Source organism: Bos indicus, chromosome 4, assembly GCF_029378745.1.
Source record: "Bos indicus isolate NIAB-ARS_2022 breed Sahiwal x Tharparkar chromosome 4, NIAB-ARS_B.indTharparkar_mat_pri_1.0, whole genome shotgun sequence".
Lineage (NCBI taxonomy): Eukaryota > Metazoa > Chordata > Mammalia > Artiodactyla > Bovidae > Bos > Bos indicus.
In genome coordinates, this window is record NC_091763.1 from 75341540 (window position 1) to 75348496 (window position 6957).

General features: G+C 50.3%; 1 pseudogene; it reads right to left on the reverse strand.

The window, feature by feature from the left end:
• Positions 1-293: 293 nt before the first annotated feature.
• Positions 294-6650, reverse strand: LOC109557913 (ferritin light chain pseudogene; annotated as a pseudogene).
• Between the last annotated feature and the right edge of the window lie 307 nt (positions 6651-6957).

Below are 6957 nucleotides of genomic sequence, written 5' to 3' on the forward strand. Positions count from 1 at the left end.
TTACAAGTTTGGGCTCCACCACTTTTAGACCTCAGATCCTCCAAGTAAAGGAGGAGATTCTTGGCAGGCTGTGATGGCATTATACTAGGGTGGAGTAAGAATGTCCCATGCAGTGTGTGGGACGTACTTATACCAAACAGTATTTGTTGCTCATTTATTTACTTATTTTTTCGCTGCAAAAACCTTTATTGTTTCCATTTTGTCCAAGGCTTGAGAGAGGTCTTGGGGGTGTTAAAAAGCTGCCTAGTGGCTGCAGAGATGGACTTCAGGAAGCCCTGACATTAGCGGGGGGCTCCTCAAAGGCCACTGGCCTCAGAGGCTCCTAGTCATGCTTGAGGGTGAACCATTTGAAGAGATATGCACCCAACCCAGCCTGGGGACCAGCCAGACTGCAGAGGTTGGTCAAGTGGTCACCCAGCTTCTTGATGAGTTTCATCTCCTCACCTAGGAAGTGGTTCTCCAGGAAGTCACAGAGGTGGGGGTCTGCACTGGCAAAACCCAGGCCACGCAGATCCAAAAAGGCCTGGTTCAGATTCTTCTCTATGAGAAGGGCAACATCCATAGCATCCTGGGTTTTACCCCACTCATCTTGAGATGGCTTCTACACGTTCAGGAAGAGGGCATGGCTGCTGCACTGGCTTTGCATTTGCAAGAGATGCTTGCTGCCCTTGCGCTTCTCCTTGGCCAATTTGTGGAAAAAAGTGGCCCACACCCTTCCTGAGTCACATCGTCTTGGTCGAAATAGAAGCCCAGAGACAGGTAGGTGTAGGAGTCCCCAGATGCTTGTTGACCAGGTGGTTGACGGCGGCCTCCACCTCAGTGGAATAATTCTGAGGAATCTGGGACTAGTGGTTGATCATTAATCAGGAGTTAAGCTCAAAAAATTGTGGCTGGTCCCGGTAATCATGGACAGCAGAGTAGCTGATGCCAAAAGTTGCCACTGGAATAAAGGTTGGGGGATGGTCAGAGGCTGGAGAAAGGGGCATCCCTGGGCCTGTTCCATCCAAGCACTGCTGAAGCAAGAGACAAATGCCTAGGACCGCACCTCCTATGGCTCATTTAAATTCAAGTTTAATGGGCCCTCCTGAACTCTCCCTTGCTGACTCTGGTGACCCTAATGGGTTAGAGCTGAGGTTGGCATGGGTGTGCCTAGGTTAAAAGGCAGCTGCTGTTTTGGGCCCAATTCCAGGTCCACACACAGGAACTCCTAGGGGCACAGGCTGACTTGGCCTTCCCACCTCTGAATTTCCTGAGCCCAGGGGCCATGGCTTGATGCAAACTAAATGTTGAAGAACCAGCACAGCCCCTGGCATTTAGAGTATCGAGACCAAAAAAAGAGGAGGACAGGAGAATGGAGGAAAGAGGAAGGAAGGAAGGGAGGAGGGGAGCAAGCAAGAGAAGAAGGAAGGGAAGTGGGAGGGAGAGAACAGACCCTTGTGCCCTTTCAGAGCATCCGTTAGCTGGGAGACAAGGTCACAGGTTCCAGACTCATGTCCTTTGGGGACCATCATTGAGAGAATGCTAGTGAGAAAGTTGGCATCCGAGAAAAGGAACCACACGGCAGGTCACCTTTGTAGAGGCTTGCTGAACTCACAGGAAGCGGGCATTTGATTCCTGGTGGGATGTGGGACTGAAATGCTCGTTTGTGAACATGGAGCTGGGGGATCCTGAGACCCTGCCAGCTGTCCTGGTGAGCCAGGTGCCTTCTGTGGGTGGCCGTGGAAGGAGCAAGGCTTTGAGGAAGGCAGTGTTTCCTAAGTGGTTTTTTTTTTTTCTGTTTTGGTTGCACTGCATGGCTTACAAGATCTCAGTTCCCCAACCAGGGACTGAACCCAGGCCCCAGCTGTGGAAGCATGGAGTCCTAAGCACCAGCAAAGTCCCCTAAGTGGGGTTCCTGCTGCTTCTATTTGTGCTGCCCATGTTGGCCCCAGAGCCAAGCACCCTGTTGGCACCAACTGCCCCACTGCCTGCCTCATGGCTTCCTTGCTCTGAGAGGAGGTGGGACTGGGGTGTCTGAAGCCTGATACTGTCACCTGGAAGAAAGTTAAGAGGGGTCTTCTTCAGATAGAGAATCTGGAATTTAATCTAGCTGTGGGACAGTAGAGGCAGGTGCACTTGGCTGTTAGCAGATGTGAAGAGGCTGCCGGGAAGGCATGTGAAGAGCCCACATAGGCACCCGGGCACCCTTGAAACAAAGGGCATGGATCCCAGGGCATGGCTGCCCTCTCGGTCAGCCAGCCCAGGGCTGCCTGCTTCACGCCTCTGGTCCCAGCTGAGGGTTAGTGGCATCCTTTCCAGCTCCAACGAGGCCCGGCCTGGAGGATGAGATGGGCCACTCAGCGTTAGGGGAGAAATAAATCATGTTCCTTCTTTCCAGACACCAGCAACTCCATGAGATGAGCTGTTCTCGTCTTCTAGATCAATTGTGACTTAGAGCTGGGCTTTTCACTCTACCACCCTCCCACCTTCTCCTGTGCCTGGTCCATGTCAGTATTTCACACTGTCTGCTCTGTTTTTTTCCAATGACTGTGTCTGACAACCTGCAATTCCTCTGGATTCTGCAGCCCCGTTCTATGGATGCTGTTCTTTCCTCTAAAATCCTGGCTCTTTTCAAACGCACTAGCTCCATGGTTCTATAACCTCTGCTTCCCTGAGTGTCAGTCTCCCAGCCCCCGGATCCCAGGCTGTTTCATGGCCTCTGATAACCTGAATGCTGTCTCAGAGTCCTTCTTCTGGTGGAGGCCCCTCCAGCTGTGTCTGGGCTTGGCCATGTACCTGTGGGGCCATGCCATGGGGCCTCTATTGGGGTGGTGTGGCACTCATTGACTCCAAATCAGATTTTCCTTTGGTATTTCGGGGGAGGGAGTGGTGTGCTGTGTCGAAGGTGAGAATTTGGGCCCTGCCCCCGGTGCCAACCAACTGCGTCCAGGCCTTGGGAGGGTGTCTCTCCCCCATGGACTGAGTTGGGTGACGTCCAGACGGCAGGTCCTCCTGGCTCCTGGCCTGGGCCACCCGTCCTGCACCAGGTATGCCCCCTTGTCCCCTGGCCCTGGGGCCTGGGCCCTGCTGGCTGCCAGGGTTTTCTCTTCATTACTTTCATAGGACATTGTCCTTTCTTGTGTCAATGGAAAAAATCAGTAGATCTAAGAAAGAAATGGAAAATTTTATTTGAGCCAGACTGAGGATTATAACACAGGAACAGGCTCTCAGAAAGCTCCAAGAACTCTTCTGCCTGTTAGAAGTCAAAACACAGTTATGTAAGTTTTTGAGACAGAGGGCTGTGTACAACATGATGCATTATTGACAATTTGCACCGTCCAGATCTTGAACAAAGTGATGGTGGGTCATGGGTCACCATGGCCCCTTACAAGGTTAAGAAGGAAGGTTCTCTCCTAAGGGGTTTGATCAACGCAGATGCACAACACACACCAGAGGTGAGGGAGGAGGCCCAAAGGGGCAAAGAAAAATTCGTTTAAATTTTTTTCATCTTGCCATAAAACATGAATTTTATTTCACCAACTGTTTCTGAAGTAAGCTAGTACTTTTAGTAGCAAAGCCCCTCCTTTGGGGCTGCTGCATATTCTCAGTGGCTCCCCCTGTGCATTCTCTACCCAGAGGTTGCACCTGGGACTCAAATTCCCAAAACTGAGCAAGTTGCTCACCTCTTCTGTGGGTGCAGCGTCAGTGCTGGGGAGCGCTGCTCACTGGCCGTCTCGGCGGGAACAATGGGGTTTTGAGTGATGTTGCCTGTGAAGTATCACACCTCAGCTGGACTGCTGACCTGCCCTGGAGGCTTCGGCATGGGTTGCCTCAGTCCTTGTCTGTAGAAGATGAGTCTGGACTATTTGATCTGGGCTGTGTGTTCTCATACCCCTCGACGTGTAGGGAGAACTGATGTGAAGGTGTGTGCAGCAATTTAAAGCTTTGCCCCCAGTTGCCGTGTGTGTGTGGGCGGGGGGCAGGTAGAGTTGAAGGGATATACACCAACAAGCAATTCAGTTCCATCACCCTGTCCCCACAGACAGCATCAGACCCCAGAAGACTGCCCCCTCCCCCAGCTCAGACTCCAGTGGAAACTTCAGGTTGTCACCTGTGTTTCTTCTGACCAGTCTGCTCCAGGGAGGTCCCCATGACCCCCCTCCTCAGGTTTGATTAACTTGCTAAAGTGGCTCAGAGGGCTCAGCGAAACATTTTACCCACTAGATAACCAGTTTATTGTAAGGGGATATAACTCAGGAACAACCAGAATGGAGAGATGCAGGGGGCAAGACATGGGGAAGGACATGGAACTTCCATATTCTCTCCAAATACCCTACTCTCCCCAAATCTCCCTGTGGTCATCTACTGGGGAACTCCCTGAACCCTGCCCTTCTGGATTTTTCTGGAGGGTTCATTACATACGCAGGATTGATTAAATCATTGGCTACTGCCAATTGATTGATTCCCCAGAGGTCAAGGGAGATGGAACTGAAAATTCTAACCTTCTAATCACAGGACTGGCTCCATTGGCAACCATCTTCCATCCCCAGAAGCTTTCCAAAGTCACTCCCTTAACATAAAAAGAGACACCTATTGCTTTCTTCACTTAGGAAATCTCAAAGTTTCTAGTGCCAGAGATGGAGACAAAACCCAAATATACATATATATATATATATATGAAGAGGGCATGGCAGCCCCCTCCAGTATACTTGCCTGGAGAATCCCATGGACCGAGAAGCCTGGCAGGCTATAGTCCATAGGGCCGCAAAGGGTCAGACATGACTGAAATGACTTAGCATGCTTGTATATATATGTGCTGTGTGCTGTGCTCAGTCACTCAGTAGTGTCTGACTCTTTGGGACCCCATGGACGGTAGCCCACTAGGCTATCCATGGGGATTCTTCAGGCAAGAATACTAGAGTCGATTGTTGTGCCCTCCTCCAGGGTATCTTCCCAGCCCAGGGATCAAACCCAGGTCTCTCTCATTGCAAGCTGATTCTTTACCATCTGAGCCACTAGGGGAGCCCAAGAATATTGGAGTAGGTAGCCTATCCCTTCTCCAAAGGATCTTCCTGACCCAGGTATCGAACTGGGGTGTCCTGCATGGCAGGTAGATTCTTTACCAGTTGACCTACTAGGAAAGCCCAGGCATATATATATATATATATATATATTTATGATTATACATATATAATAATAAATATACATATATATATGTATAATATATAATCACAGTGTCACACAACTCCAGGGCCATGAGTGGAGAAGTCCTGGAGTGGATTGTCCACAAATCTCTGAGTTTCTCCATGTATTCAATTCCATTTTAGGGTAAATTGTTTCCCCCTTTGTACATGTTTCTCATAATGAACCAAATTCTGTAAAATATGATTGCTTGGCTCTGTGGAACTTGACATTTCTAGAAAATCATGTCACTCCCCAGTGAACCATCAAAAAAGATAAATCCTACTTTTTCTTACCATACAGACATTTTTTTCATGTTTTCTGCCCTCTCTTCTCTTACTCAGAAAACAGATATTTCTTAAAAGCCACCACACTGTGGTATTTTCCTAAACAAGTGCCTGTTATAAGATGGTAGAACTTTCTATCATGGGATAAAAACCTAGAATTGGCCATAGCGAGGGAAAATGTTTGACCCATTTTGTGATCTGTTTTTTACAAGCTGTTTCTGTGGCTGGTGATACAGTCCATGGAGTCAGTTACAATCACTTCTTCCAGGGTGGGGGGAGCCTGCCAACACAAGGCACCTTCCAGGGACAGCCAGGCTGCCTGGCTTTCTAAGCAGCTGTGAGGGGTGCCCAAGCAGACCACATCACGAGGGCTGCTCGGAGTCGGGGTTCACTGGGATCGGGTTAGGATGCTGTGTTCCTCCACCACCACCAGTGATGTAATAGAAGCCAGGGAGACTGCTGCTCAACAGAAGCTGACTTCTCACATTCCGCGTTCCCGGGGGACTGCTGGTCTGTCCTGCCAGCTGCAGGTCAGCCGTGACGTGGCTTGATCCTCCTGGCCCCCGCCCGTGACTCTTCTGCATCCTCGGTCAGGGACGGGGCCTCCCTCTTTACTCGGATCTGGAACATCCTCTTCTCATAGCAGAGGGAAAAGAAGGCACCAAACATCAAGTTGAATGCTTCCGACAACATCAGCTTGAATCTGGTCCCCTACCGCACCTGCTCCCATCCCAGCATTCCTGGCAAATCCCAGGAGGAGAGCACCGCTGGGCCTGGAAGCACGCGGCATCTAAGAGGCGAGACACTGACCCATGCGTGGCCGTGGGCCGTGGGTCACAGTTTCCTTGCACAAGCAGGGCCAACTAACTGGGACCAGGATACAGGCTCCCATGTGGTCTTTTAGGTGCTGATGGCAAAAACCCAACCTCAACCAGGCTGAAAAAGGAACACAAAGGAAGCCAGAGGTACAGAAAGAAAAGCAGAGGGTCACCGCACTCCAAAGTCGCTCTGCTTCTGCAGGTCTGACCAAGAGTTAATGACCCAGCCTCCACGCTGGGTGTCTAAAGGCAGTCTCACCTTCACTGCACTGACTCTGTCCCCTCTCGAGCCGATGGCCACCAGCCCAGCCCACATCTTCTCAGAATCAAGCTTGCTCCAAATCAGAATCGCTTTCCCCAGGAGCCCAAAGTCTTTTTGCTTCATGTTGAGTCAAATCAGGGTCACCCTTCCTGCATTCCCCCTGGGGTCAGAGGATTGTTCTGATTAGCCAGGTCTTAGGCCGCACTGTTAGAATCAGAGGGACAGGAAGAGGGGAGGATGAGTCCAGAACCCAAACTTTCTTCTTAGTCGCTGGAGTCTGTGACCACTTTGAGACCAGGCAGATCACTCCTGGTGGATTTTATAGCCAATATAAATAGTATATATTTGCACTGGTGACTAAAAGGCTCAGAGTCAATATTTTCCCTCCAATTTTATTTTGAATTGTGCAATCCTCATGGAGCGCAGTTCC